A 15,517-nucleotide genomic window follows, 5' to 3' on the forward strand; every position below is an offset into this window, starting at 1 on the left:
TGATCGCGGCTCGCAGACTAAATGTAAACGCAGGAGACGTATGTCTCCTTTGTTTACATTGAACGGCGCTGCTGCGCAGCAGCGCCGTAAGGCAGATCGGCGATCCCCGGCCAATCAGCGGCCGGGGATCGCCGCCATGTGACAGAGGACATCCTGTCACAGGCTGCGCAGGACGGATAGCGTCCTGTGCAGCCCAGATCACCATGGGGGGCAGGTAGGAGAGGGAGGGGGGGAATTCCGCCGCGGAGGGGGGCTTTGAGGTGCCCCCCCCCCCGCAACATGCCTATTGACCGGAGCGATCAGACCGTCCCTGCACATCATCCCCATAGGGGGGAAAAAAGGGGGGCGATCTGATCGCTCTGCATGCCACCTGATCTGTGCTGGGGGCTGCAGAGCCCACCCAGCACAGATCACAAAAAACAGCGCTGGTCCTTAAAGCGGAATATAACCCTGCATTTCAACTTTGCTCTAAAACATTATTTACAGTATATTATATGCAACCAGCATTTTTTTTTTACTAGACCAGCATTGGAAGGGTTACACAGTGCTTTTAAGTTCCTGGAGATTTCTGCAGACGCATCCGAAGCTGACATAGATACATTTTGTTTACATAAATGTATCTAAGTGTTTAATGTGACTCATCTCTCTGACTGAGAAGGGGTTGGAGGACAGCCAAAGAGTGTGTAACATTTCTCAATAGATACATATAACTAAATAGAATGTAACAATCTGAACTTCTGCATATCTCTCCACGGAACTTTAAACCTCTGTGTTTAACCCTTCCAATGCTGGTCTAGTAAAAAAAAAATTCTTTTTGCATATAATATGCTGTAAATAATGTTTTAGAGCAAAGATGAAATGCAGGGTTATATTCCGCTTTAAGGGGGGGTAAAGGCTGGGTCCTCAAGTGGTTAAAATAGGCCTGTTTGCATATAGCAGGTTTCCAGCTGCAAATACAGCTATACCGGTAGTAACAGGGGGGGGGGGGGGGAGTTAAGGAAAAAGCCGACACACTCCTTATAAGTTATATGTGGCGCGTTAAACAAACTTAGAGCAGCAGCCCACCCTCTTCGGTTAGGGAAGTATGATGCTCAAGGAAAAGACAGGTTTATGAAGCCATCATCACTAGGGTTAGTGTCTGCTACCTGGTAATAGTGCCAAGATTTGCTTTTCTATCCATTAGCGGTAATAGCAACATTAATGTGCTTTTTACAATATTCTCTTGGGCGACCTCTCACTGCTGGCTATCATTTGCAGTGGTAAAATGCATACTAAAAAACCCTTATTTTTCTTCCTCTTATCTCTAAATATAAACTTAAAATACATCCTCCTTTTTTTCACTTTCCAGAACATGGCTAATGCTAACAACTTTAATGGCAGTATAAATAATAACGTTGCAGAGTGTTTGGCGTGGAGGGAAGTTGTCTCATTCTTTCACTGGATTCTGCAATCTGTCTGCGATCAGGCGGCTGCCAAGCCAGGCAAAATGGCTGTTTTTTGGTTTGTTTTCATTTTTGGCTTTGTTTTTTCTAATCCCAAATTCAGATACAGATTTATCAATACCATGATTAAAGAACACCTGTATGAAAGAAAACTGCCCCTGGGGGGAACTTACCTCGGGAGGGGGAAGCCAGGGGTTGTTCTAGTAACAATTGGGCCCCAGGGAGACACGCCAAACCAGAGAGACATAAGGGGTCCCTTTGTTGAAGTTGGGGGAAGACACCTTAGGGGACCCCTACAGACTCTGGGGTCATGGAGCAATTTCCCCTTTGCCTCTATGGTAGCACCTGCCCTGGGGAAGCCTCTGGATCCTAATGAGGCTTCCCTGTCCTCTTCAGCCTCAGGGATCCAGCACTGGCAGCCCCTAAACAGTACACAGCAATATTTACAATCTGCACTTCTGCGCAGGAGCAGTCCCAGCTTCCACTCGGGCTCTGGCAGAAATACCCGAGCCCGATCTGGTCCAAACTAATGCGCAGGCGCGGATTGGGCTTGGCTATTTCCCCCAGAGCCCGACGGGAAGCTTGCATTATGCCTGTGCAGGAGAACAGACTGTAAATATTGCCACAAGCTTCGGGGGCTGGAAGCGCTAGATCACTGATGCCGAGGAGGACGGGGGAATCCTTATTAGGATCCAGAGGTAAGTAACCCTCTTTTTGCATTACAGTTTACATTAAGCTTAGTAGGCAGGACCTCACTGGCTATGGGAAGGGGGGGGGGGGGGAGGTAGCCCCAGGTAAGCTCTGTTTTCCATTTTGCACCTCTGCTCAGGGTCCCTTTAAGATCACATGACTGACAGATGGTGATAGTTGGCCAATGGAATGACCTTAGTGAGACAGGTTGGGGCAGACACAATTTCCAACTCAGTCTCACTCCATACACACAAGTAAAAAAGCCTATGAGCAAATCACACTGACGGATGTCAGATGTCAAGATGGCAACTTCTATGTTTTCATAGTGCTTAAAGCGGACCCAAACCAAACATTTTTTTAATTAAAAATATTTAGTTGCACCACTCTGACACATACAAAGATAAATAAACACTCTTTCAAACCTATGATCATTTCAGTGCATGCTTTTCACCCTTCTCTTTTCATAACTAGGGTTATACAGGTGGCAGCCATTAGCAATTCCTCCATTGCCGGACACCACCTACTCCACCAGTTTGCTGGAAAAATCCCGGCAATTTGAAAGGAAGGGAGGGGTTCCTCCAATAAATGTAAAATATTTTATATTTGTCATCATGCAGCTGAAAAAAGGCTGCTATTTATTATTATAATTTAGAAAATAGATTTTATTTCTGAAATCTTGTATTTTTAATTTGGGTCCACTTTAACTGCATAGGGTTTGAGCATAGATAGTGCCCTGACACCCTTAATATACTGTACACACCATCAAGTATGACAGATTTTCACTGTGCTCTTTTCAATATCACCTTTCTATGGGCTCCCAATTCTTTTCTGTCTGGTTATGTGAAGAGTTGCTTACAAATATGCCATGCAGGTACTTATCCGTTAGCCGGGCGCATCCGGCAGGTGGCGCTGTTGTAGCGAATTTGGATGCGCTGTTGTATCTAATTTGTATCTAATTCCATTCATAGTTACTGAACGTAGTACTGTGTGAATGGAAGCGCCGCAGGTGGCGCTAATTACATTGTTGATACGCACGATACAGTGTGTTAATGGCAAGGAATATACATTGTATTTGAAGTGGCCGGAATGAAAATGAAGGCGGCGGCAATGTAACACATGAAGCCGCCGCCGCCGCCTTCGTCTGTTCTCCCCCTTTGCCCTCTCGCTTGTATACAATGCTGCCAGCCTGCGGGGACATGCGTGTCCCCCCAGAGTCGTTCGTCGCGGCAGGGAAGCCTGCTTGTTTCCTTGCGACGAACGACTGTGGGGGGACACGCGTGTCCCCCCCAGCTGGCAGTGTTGTATAGAAGCGAGAGGGCAAAGGGGGAGAACAGACGAAGGCGGCGGCGGCTTCATGTGTTACATTGCCGCCGCCTTCATTTTCATTCCGGCCACTTCAAATACAATGTATATTCCTTGCCATTAACACACTGTATCGTGCGTATCAACAATGTAATTAGCGCCACCTGCAGCGCTTCCATTCACACAGTACTACGTTCAGTAACTATGAATGGAATTAGATACAAATTAGATACAACAGCGCATCCAAATTCGCTACAACAGCGCCACCTGCCGGATGCGCCCGGCTAACGGATAAGTACCGCCATGCACAATCACAGTGCTGTATTGGAATCACAATAATGTAGGCATGTGTAGGGAGCTGTGTTTTCATCACTCTGTGAGCTGGTTTGTACTCTGGGATGATGTGGATAAAGTTGTGTGATGTTTACTACCCCTTGTTTGCTGGGTTGCAATCTCCAGCCTGGGAGGCGGGGTCTGCTGTTCCGAGGAGAGCTCCAGGAAGTCTGTGTTAGTGATGGGAATTCCGGCTCTTGTCAGAGAATCGGCTCTTCTGAATCGGCTCCCATTAAAGAGCCGGCTCTTACGGCTCTGAATCGACTCTTCATTAAATATCACTAGACGGTAAAAGCCCCGCCCCCGTCTCCATGACAACTCCAGACTGCTACTCTGACTGGGGCAATCCCTCCTGCTACTGCTCTGCTCCACCCCATACACTCCTACAAGCTGCAAGAGGAGGACTACATCTCCCAGCATGCCTCAGCGCCCTTTATTACATAGCAAAGCAGAGCTATGTGGGGTGGCTGAGACACCGGCTCTCCTCAAAGTGGGCGCCTGCTAATCCTGGGCTGCATCAGCTCTTTTATTTCCATAAATCTGTATTTTTTCCACACCAGACTGACAAGCCAGTGATACTGTGAGTGTGAACAAACTGCTGCTGCTGTACATAACCTCTATGTGTTTGCAGCATAGTACCCTATATTAACTGACAAGGCTGGATTTATACTTTTACGCGCCTGTGGCTCCCTTTCCATATACAGCAGCCCCCCTACCATTATGTGCAGCCTCCTCCTCCACGTAGAACAGCTCCTCTCTTTCGATGTACAGTTCCCCTGGAAAGCAGCTGCCTTATTCCATGTGTTTCACCGCATTTGCAGTATCCATTTTCCCTTTTCAGCCTTCTTTTCCTTATGCCTCCCCCATCTACCATGTCCAGAGACCTCATTGGGCAGCAGCCACCCAAGACCCAGGCCTATGTGGCCTATCCAGAAATGTTATTATTATTACTGGCACTGTACTCAGTATTTGTGAGTCTGTGCTTGGATATACAGTAGTATTATGTATATTTTTGTACCAACAGGGAATCATATAATCTTAGTCCTTGTCATTATTCCCTGGCGTGGAATATCTAGTTAGCTCTAGAATAGGAACCAGTATATAGCACAGAATAATGTCAGGTTAGGCATCTGACGGTCTATAGGGAGTAGAGGTCTGGTTACACTGACAGATTAGCCAAACAGTAGGGATTTAGTGGCAGTGTAATTAGGCATCCCTGACTGCTGAGAACATTGCATTGTACTTTTGTTGAAAAGTGAAGGATTACTATACCCTGAACAATTGCTGAATCGGTGGATATTCTAATTACTGCAGTCTCCAGTCTCATCTGTGTGGACTTAGCAATGGACCTCATCTCTACCACCACCTTCATCATGGACCCCATCATCTGGACTCCTCATCAGAGGTACCTTGTTTTCTGATTACTTACAGTGCTGGTCGTAATGGAAAAATCTACGCTTACGGATCATTACGCGTAATTTTATGCTATTACGCAATTACGGTTATGGTGTAGGAAATTATCTACGGTTCATCACTGTAATTACGCGTTAACTTACGCAGTTACGCGTAAGGATACTGTAATGTAGGCGCTTACACTACGATGTTACGCGTAGTGCCGTAATACCCATTAATGCGTATTTTTTGACGCATACGGACGATGTGAACGCAATAGCCATCAATGTGACAGCTATTGCGTACACATCATTCGTATGCGTCAAAACGTACACTTATATACTGAAGGGCGGGAGAAGATACTATTGGTTGCTTAGGATGTTGACTGATTGGCTACTCTTAGAAAAGGGGAGTTTTTACGTTAGTAATTACGCGTAAAATTACGCGTAAGTCTTCGTAAAATTACGCATACCTAGCAATTACGGTAGACAGTGTAATTACGATACCACTTAACTCCTTGCGCGTAAATAATTACACGTAAGACCGTAAGTTACGCGTATCGCTTACGTGTAAATTTACATTGAATTACGATGCGTAATTACGCTCATGCGTAATTTCGGCCCAGCACTGATTACTTATACCCAGGTACATTTACACACTTTACTTTCATGACTGTGTTGGAATGCCTTGATATTATTACTTTATACTGTGGATCAATTTACTGTTCTTCACCTTGTATCATATAACGTTAGTAAAGTCCTACTCCTGTGTGTACATATGCTGTGGAATTAAAGTGAACCTCCAGACTAAAAATTTACTCAGCAGCACGAAAAAGGCTCGGTGTTACTTTAACAGTTTCACAGATCAGAACTTTTTTTTTCTTACCCAAGCCAAATTTTTAGCTGCACAGAAGAAAACTGCCCAGGCATTTTTCCCCTGTTACTGTGCAAAGCATGATGTTGTTGATTTCTGATGTTGTTGTTCTCCTTCTGCTGTTTTAGTGCAGATTTGTTTTTTTTTATTGTGAATTTGAGATTTGAAGCCTAGCCTGTGCAGCTGGGAGGGGTTATCAGGACACAGGACAGTTGGAACTGTGTCTCATGCTCCCTGTCACCTCCTTTCAACCAAAAAGATGGCTGTCCCATGAAATCGCAAACATTTGCCTGTTCTTTTAAAACAGGGTGGGTAAAAGTTTATATTACCTATCTATTTTAATTAACCTAACCAATGTAACTTAATGACAGTATGTTTGTTTAGGCTTAAGTTCCCCTTCAATATCAACTACTGAGCACAGTGGTTCCTTAGTGTTACATATTTAACCACTAGTTAATTTCTCAGGAAGGGAGTCTTTTCCCTGCCATCAGGGGCCCTATTCTAGGTGGAGGAACAATAAATCTACGATTAGTCTCATGCTTCTATATAGCAAAGGCTCGGGTTTTCTGTCAAGGCTAATTCAAGCTCCAATGGGGCCCAGAGGAAAAAATAACATGGGACCTGAATCAGAACGTCCTTTCTGCTCTAAAAGATACGCAACAGCATTATAACCTTTAAAGAAAACCATTTCTTTGTTACAGCTGATACAAATCCTAAAATAAATCTGCACTGCTTCTACTTCCTGATTCATAGAAGCAGACATATTGTTTACAGCCTGTGCTTTCAAATGAGCTTATCTGCCATCTCTGCCATGGCAGTCATGTGACACAGGGGAGACATCAAATTACAACTTGAGATTAGACACAAATAAAAGGGAATTAAATAGGCTAAACTCTCTAAATACATACAGGGTGCATTTCTCTATGTTTTCCTTCTGTCCTGTGCAAGAGTTTAGGTCCAATTTAAATCCCCCCCAAGGCAGCAGGAATATCACCTCCAGGTTCCCTGAGCATTTCTGCCTCCCAGGTCTCCCTCAAATTTATGTTCCTTGGAGCCCCTGCACCATTTTTGGAAGCATGGAAACTTACCTGTCCTGACGTGCTATTCCATTAGTTCATGCCCTCTCTTCTCAGTAACCAAGCCAAGGAGGGGGAATTCCTGAAAGGTCTCCCTCAGCCCTACACAATACAGTATAAAAATCATGCTAGGTACACACAAGGAGCTCGATTCACTAAAGAGTGATAACTGCTTTAGTAACTGTGCGCGTGAACTTATTTCACCGTTCGTGTGTTAAAGGGACACTGTAGGGGGGTCGGGGAAAAATGAGTTGAACTTACCCGAGGCTTCTAATGGTCCCCCGCAGACACCCTGTGCCTGCGTAGCCAGTCACCGATGCTCCGGCCTCGCTTCCGGTTCACTTCTGTAATTTCAGACTTTAAAGCCTGAAAACCACTGCGCCTGCATTGCCGTGTCCTCGCTCCCCCTGATGTCACCAGGAGCGTACTGCGCAGGCCCAGTATGGTCTGTGTCTGCGCAGTACGCTCCTGGAGACATCAGTGTGATTGAGGTCATGGCAATGCAGGCGCAGTGGTTTTTAGACTTTAAAGTCTGAAATTCCAGAAGTGAACCGGAGGCGGGGCCAGAGCATCGGTGAGTGGCTGCGCCAAAATAGGATGTCTGTGGGGGACCATTAGAAGCCCCGGGTAAGTTCAACTCCTTTTCCCCCGACCCCCTACAATATCCCTTTAAGTTTTATCGCGCGAACTGCCTTACGCTTCATGCGCTAAGTGCGGAATTCCATTGAAAACTACGCCGCTTCGCACAATCAGAAGATAGAGTTTGGTAATGAAATCAGCAATGGTGAATTAATGTAATATGGCGCGCGCAAAGATTAACACACGTGGCTTTATGCACTGTATACAGTAATAATTCATGATCTACAGTCCGTTCACGTGATCTGCAGTGACTTCACGTAATAATGATACTTAGCACGTGATAATGATACCTAGCACGTGATAATGATACTTAGCACGTGATAATGATACTTAGCACATGATATCACGTGCAAAGCAGCTTATCACTGTCGTGCTAAGTGTTAGCACGCTTTAGTGAATCAAGCCCAATGTCATTTCCTGTACAACTGTAAATGGGATTGATCAGGAGCAGTTTGGATACAGATAATAATGAGGACAGCCGACATTGGTAATGTAGGGTAAAGTGAAGCATTCACACAGCAGGGCACAGAGCTGTGTTCATACCTGCTCTGTACACACACTGCTGCTCCATTCTCTGTACACACGCTGCTGCTCCATGCTCTGTACACACGCTGCTGCTCCATGCTCTGTACACATGCTGCTGCTACATTCAAAATCAACTGCAGCAGGGAAAGAAAAAGCCGGTGCTGTGAGCTGCAGGATGCCTGCAGATATTCTGGTGTCCTACTTGTGCCTGTCCCCAGACACTGTACCGGCCCTGGTCTGAGGGATGATTCCAGGCAGCTGTAATCCCCCCTGTGTTTTCCAATGCAAGTGCATGTTATTAGGTAATGATATGCACCAGGTCATAGCAAGGATGAAAACAGGAAGCCTGGCCTAACGGAGCAGCACGCCAGGACAGGTGAGTTGTTATGCCGCCAAAAACTTTGCAGGGACCCTGGAGAGCACAAGTCAGGGAGAGACCTGGGGGGTCGTGGCAGCACTTGGAGGCCCTGGGACAATTACCCACTGGCCCCGTTCTCTGCTTATTGTTTGGTTTGGGAGGGTCATCTGACATAGCCCCCTCCCTAGTAAGGGCTACACATGTCTATGTAAATATTGACTAACTATATTGTCTTGAGATATGCATAGCAGAGTGGGCAAATCATGGCGCAGAGTTACCAGGGCAGGAAACGTGAATATTTTAGAAAGCAAACCCATAATGGCAACTGTTGTGTACAGAGGGGTCAAAGAACCATGCAAGTTAGAGATCTAAGTTGCTTTCAAAATAAGCCTTTTGCTTAACCTGCAATTCTGTTGTGTTTTCTCCTGTTCAGGCCCCCATCCCTCTCATTTTTCCTCCAGCATCCTCCTGTATCTGTCGAGTGTCTGTAGAGAGGACTCTAGATGGCAATAGCGTAATGGATTCATCCATATGTCAGTTGGAGGGATGGAGCCTGGCTATAAACACAATAAATGAAACTGAAGATCAGGGACCAGTTCTGATATATTGCTTGTCTGCCCCAACGGCAAACATCAGTTTAAGCCATCTATTGTTTTTCTCTGCAGAACACAATGCTGATTTATGACTTTTGCCTGTGAACGTTGGGGGGACAAATTGACTCCCCTCCAAAGTACTTCATTCTGGGCTGAGTTACTTTTTAATTAGTTCCTTTGATGATTGTGGTAAAGGCAAATGAGCAGATTTGTGAACCTGTCAGTGCTCAGTCCGGGTCTGGGCTGGCTCAGTGGGCGAGTGTCTCTTGAAATACGTAATTGTCTATTCTGTTGCAACATTATTAATAATGTTGTCATTTCATTTAAAGCACATGAACATTTGTCAAAATTATTTTCACATTTTTTGCCGTCACCCTGTAAGAGGAAACTAGGGCATATGTACCAAAATTAAAGTGTACCTGTGATGGCGCAAAAGAAAAAATGTATACATACCTGGGGCTTCCTCCAGCCCCCTTTGGCCTTATCAGTCCCTCGCTGTCCTCCTTGTCTTCCTGGATCCCCTGCTACAGCTCCCAGTAATACGGCCAGTCAGGGCCAGTCAGCGCAGTCTTGCAGCGTGTGCTCCACCGTTGCGCTACCATGGCCAGGAGCATTCTGCACCTGCACAGTATTACTGCACAGGTGCTCCTGGTTGCAGGAGTGCGATGGGGCGTGTTCGCATGGCCGGGCCACGTTTGCGCACTATGCCTGACTGGCCTGACTACTATGTAAGGGTCATAGTCCCCTGTATTGGAGTAAGAGAGGGATAGTAGTTGGGGCCCACCATAGCCCTGGGCCCCCTGCTATTGTAGGGGCTGCTCCCCTCTAGTTACGCCCCTGTTGGCAATCAAGCACTGCTCGCCAATGGCTGAAATATGATTGCCTTTCTTACGTATTGCATTACACAAGTGGTGACAATCAAAGTGATTATCATATTTTGATTTTAAGAGTGGAGGAAAAAACATTATTGTGATTGTCACACAACATATGAGCCAATTAAATAACATTGCACAAATGCAAGTACTATGCATCAAAGAAAAAGCCATCCATCCGGCAAGACCAATAATAAATGAGAGTATTTTCTCCAAAATATAAAAATCTTCATTCAATAGGTAACGTAACAAGAATAAAGACAATTAAAAACCACCAAATACAGCAGGTCATGGTGTCATAAATAAGTACATAAGTCTCATAATACAGATTACAAAAGGATATGGATATATATGCACTATAACACACTGTAGGATGTGGGCTGATACACATAAAAAGTATAAACTGAGCCAAGTGAGCAAAGTAGGGGAATAAGGATAATATATACTATGACACAGTCCGCGTGAGAGAGATGTATCACATGTATCGCAACAATCTGTTGCTTCTTCAGAGGATCCTCTGAAGAAGCAACAGATTGTTGCGATACATGTGAGGGACAGTACGGCTGGTGTCTTCCTGTTGGGCGCTTGTGGTAAGATACTGTCTATTCTATATTTTATGAGGTTCCTGTGCCAATTGTATGCTAGTAGTTGAGTCATATCTTTTCATACATCTCTCTCACCTGGACCGGGTGTTTGTTTCATAGTATATATTATCCTTATTCCCCTACTTTACTCACTTGGCTCAGTTTATACTTCTTATGCCCGTTCAGTTTATACTTCTTATCCCGCATCTTACAGTGTGTTATAGTGCATATATATCCATATCCTTTTGTAATCTGTATTATGAGACTTATGTACTTATTTATGACACCATGACCTGCTGTATTTGGTGGTTTTTAATTGTTTTTGTTCTTGTTACGTTACCTATTGAATAAAGATTTTTGTATTTTGGAGAAAAATACTCTCATTTATTATTGGTCTTGCCGGATGGATGGCTTTTTCTTTGATGTATGGAGGAAAAAACATGGCGATTTATTAAAAAAAATATATTATTTTTTTTACAAATTGGACCAGATGTGTCTCTGCTATAGGTTTTCATCTATTGTTTGATGAAATGACAAGGGCAACGTTTAACCACTTGAGGACCCACCCTTTACCCCCCCTTAAGGACCAGCGCTGTTTGTTGTGATCTGTGCTGGGTGGGCTCTGCAGCCCCCAGCACAGATCAGGGTGCACGCAGAGCGATCAGATCGCCCCCCTTTTTTCCCCCCTATGGGGATGATGTGCAGGGGGGGTCTGATCGCTCCTGCTGGTGGCATGTTGCGGGGGGGGCACCTCAAAGCCCCCCTCCGCGGCGACATTCCCTCCCCCTCCCTCTCCTACCTGTCCCCCCAGTGATCCGGGCTGCACAGGACGCTATCCGTCCTGTGCAGCCAGTGACAGGATGTCCTCTGTCACATGGCGGCGATCCCCGGCCGCTGATTGGCCGGGGATCGCCGATCTGCCTTACGGCGCTGCTGCCGTAATGTTTACATTTAGCCTGCGAGCCGCCATCGGCGGCCCGCAGGCTATTCACGGAGCCCCCCGCCGTGAATTGACAGGAAGCAGCCGCTCGCGCGAGCGGCTGCTTCCTGATTAATCAGCCTGCAGCTGGCGACGCAGTACTGCGTCGCTGGTCCTGCAGCTGCCACTTCGCCGACGCACGGTATAAGCATGCGGTCGGCAAGTGGTTAAAGTGAGGCTGTGCAAAGTCTTTGGTCTGTGCAAATGTAAAATGTTTTCAACTCTCAAGTTAACAACTATCCCAGAGACCTGATATAGTCTTCATAGTATGCATATCTCAGAACATTTTTAAAAACTCTTTTAGATTGGGATTCTGTCAACGAGGTGTAGATTTCCCAAATGTTACCAATTGTTTGGACTAAGTCCAAAATATTTGCTAGATGTGCACCATCCATACTTGTCAAATGGCCATCAGTGTTTCTACTTGATTGAAGACACAAGGGCCCATATGCAATTAATATTTTCACCTGAGTTATCTCCTAGGAGATAATTGCACACCTTGTTAATAAAATGCCCTTTACACCACCAGCAAGCGAAAAAAATACTCAAAATAATTTGGATGGGACATTTTCACCTGCTTTTTGTTCTTTCTTTTTTTTTAAATGCTGAAAAGTTATTAAAAAAAAAAGAAATTATCTCCTAGGAGAAAACTCAAGAGAAAAAAATGAAAAGCATATAGCCCAAATGGCCCTTATTCAATTCACTTTTTCTCCTAGGTGATATTTTCTAACCTTATCAATAAAATGCCTTTAAGCCACCAGCAAGTGATAAAATACTAATTTAGTAAATTTTGTTAATTTAAAATGCAGAGGGCTGAAAAGTTATTTTTGAACAGAAGATGAAAAAATGACCTCCTAGGAGAAAACTTAGGAGAAAAAAGTGAATTGAATAAGGGCCAATCTCTTAATCTTCAAAACAGGTGTGCAACATCCATACCTGTCAAATGGCCATCACTGTTTTTCTCAGTTGAAGACACAATCTCCTGGACTGTGATTTGCACTGTATGGACTGTATGGAATTCCAAGAATTGATATAACCACTCAACCACAGACTTCCTTTATACTCTGTAGTTGGTTATTCAGATCGTTCAAATGGACCTCCTGGGTGCTCTAAAATGGAAGTGCTACATTTAATGGCCCGGAAACCATGTCCTTGAAGTGTACCTGAGGCAAATACATTAAAAGGATTTATACGTACTTGAGGCTTCCTCCAGCTCCTTGTAGTCCGTGGGCTCCCTCAGTATCCGTTTGGTCCCATCCATTCCGCCGGTGTCAGGTGCGGTAAGTCCCTAGCTGAGCCAGTCGGGGACTACTGTGCATGCAAGGCGGTGGCTGTATGCCTCCCTTTGTTGCGTTCTGCACCCGCGCAGTTGGAAGACTTAACAGAATGCTCCCAACCATGGGAGCACAGCCAAGGAAGCGCACAGCCACTGCTGAGCATGCGCAGTAGTCAGCAACTACCAAGGCTGACTGCATTCCAATGGAGCGGACCAGACAGACACCAAGGGGGGGGGGGGGGGGGGGCATTTTACTACAGAGGGTGGGAGGAAGCCACAGGTAAGTATAAATCCTTTTTCTATATACAGTATGTCTCAGGTTTACTCCAATTACGTAGATCCAGAGACAACCAACTTGCAAGAATGTATTGTACATTCACCTTCACCTATGCTACTGAATGGCAGAGGGTAGAGTTCTACTTTAACTGCAAAGCACAGAAGCAGCCAGTCAGTTTATCTTTCCAAAGTCTTAGCACTGAAAGACACATTTTGATTGGCTGCACGGAGTTTCCACAATGCGCACTTATTGACTGTGCCATAAAGAGTATGCAGTTCACACAAACAAAACCACACAAGGACAGAGGTGTCATGCCATTATACTAATGACATACTAATGAGGGTTTGAGAGTTTACTGGAACTGACAAGTTTCTTTGTGATGGAAAGTTAGAAATCCCCGAACATATGTGCTCTGCGGTGAGCCTAATAAATCTTATGCTTTCAAGTCAATTTAAGTCATTTCTGTTAAAATTCAGACAAATGCGGAACAGTCTGTAATGTATTTGGCTGCTAGTCGGCTATGGGTTGTGGGTGAAGCCAAGCAATGTTGGAGTCCAACTTAGTTTTAAAATCCCAAAAAATGTTCATGTAGAGATGGGGTTACTAGAATGCCAGCTCAGAGATCTTGTTGTCCCAGCTGTCTACAGGAAGGGACATTCTGTGCCTTATTAATATTATTGCTTCATGGTCATTTTTTTTTTCGCTCTAGAGCTGCCTTTCTGAACTGAAATGAGAGGGATATGGAGGCTGCCATATTTATTTCCTTTTAAATGATACCAGTTAGCCCTGCTGATGTTCTGCCTCTAACACATAGACCCTAAACAAGCATGCAGCAGATCAGGTGTTTCTGACATTGTCAAATCTGACAAGATTAGCAGCATGCTTGTTTCTGTGTTATTCAGACACTTCTGCAGCCAAATAGATCAGCAGAACTGGTATTGTTTGAAAGGTAATAACTATGACAGCCTCCATATACTTCTCACTTCAGTTATTCTAAGGCCTGTACACATGCAGGATTAAAGTCACCTAAGGTGGGAGATAACAACCAATAATCCGGTGTGTGTACAGCAGACCCCGATCCCCACCATGTGACTTTACACCTGTGCCGCTCCATTGACTCCATTGACTCTCTACCCCCACCCAAATTACAACAGAACACATCTGTATAGTCTCAACCCAGTGATGTTGCCTGCAGGATCGGTTCCTGGTCACCATCGAGCAACATCCATCTAGCATGTGTATGGGCCTTCAGGGGGTAAACGAGGTATAGGACCTCTAAACCAGCTGGCAACCTCACAGTGACATAGCAATAGGGGATGCAGGGGTAGCATTTGCACGAGTGCCTCTGAACCATATTGGTGCTATAATAAAAATGGTCACCTTTATGTGTGATTTGAACAGTGGTTTGGTTATCATTATAAAAACCATTCATTGCCTCTGCTTACATCTTTTACACACAGTGGCTTTACTTGGATAGCCAGTTCTGGTTGTCTAAATTAGGAAATTATCATATATACAGTGCTGGGGGAGGGCTCACTGTAAAATTTGACTTGGGCCCATGGCTTTGTAGATACGTTAATGCAGCCTCACCTAAGTCCAAGCTTTGCGTCCATTCATTTATGTGACCCATTGTGGATGCGTTCATTCTCTGTGTAGGATGCATCAGAATGACATTGGCCTTGACGTTGGCTCGGGCTCATCCTCATATCGATGGATATGCAGAGTCAGCAATGTCTGATTTATTGGAGGAGATGTGATATCCTATATCCTATATATATATATCATTTTTAATATTTTTTGTTGTGTGATTAATTGCCCTGCCCTTTGAGCTCCTCACGTGTAGGTTTTTAGCTTGGTTGTGCCATATACTGGTACTTCTTTTTGCTTTTGTTTTTTACTTTTTGTTTGGCTGATTGGTTTGTGCAGTAACTCAAAAGGGATCTTTGCTGCCCCAAATACTGTTAATTCTATCATGCAAGGTTTAGAACCTCTGGGTAAAACCAGGTTGGTTCACACTCACTTTTGCTGTCTGTATAACTATATGTACCATGTGTTGTGTACCCTGGTCAATTGTTTGTGTAGGATGGGTTATTCACCTCTAGCATAGGGACTCCTTAATGAGACTGGCGTTGACACTGGCTCTGAAGCTCACCCTCCTACTTATGGACATTTGGCATAAGCAATCTCTGCTTTATTGCAGGTATTATTGTCGCCTGTTATAAATTGTCGCCTGGTCAGTTGGGCACAGGGTAAGCTGAGTGATGGCTCACCTTGTGGCAGATGAAATTCCAGGCAGCGTTAAATAC

At 44.8% G+C, this 15,517-nt stretch overlaps 1 long non-coding RNA gene across 1 annotated transcript in view; it reads left to right on the top strand.

Moving 5' to 3' along the window:
- Window positions 1–4,105: 4,105 nt before the first annotated feature.
- The window catches only part of LOC137522453 (uncharacterized), a 45,564-nt gene continuing 34,152 nt past the window's right edge, over window positions 4,106–15,517 (top strand). Inside the window, exons 1-2 of the long non-coding RNA XR_011022300.1 lie at window positions 4,106–4,347; window positions 5,082–5,172. This is a non-coding gene — a long non-coding RNA (uncharacterized lncRNA). The remainder of the gene's footprint in view (window positions 4,348–5,081; window positions 5,173–15,517) is intronic.

The sequence above is a fragment of the Hyperolius riggenbachi genome, chromosome 6, assembly GCF_040937935.1.
Source record: "Hyperolius riggenbachi isolate aHypRig1 chromosome 6, aHypRig1.pri, whole genome shotgun sequence".
Taxonomy (NCBI): Eukaryota; Metazoa; Chordata; class Amphibia; order Anura; family Hyperoliidae; genus Hyperolius; species Hyperolius riggenbachi.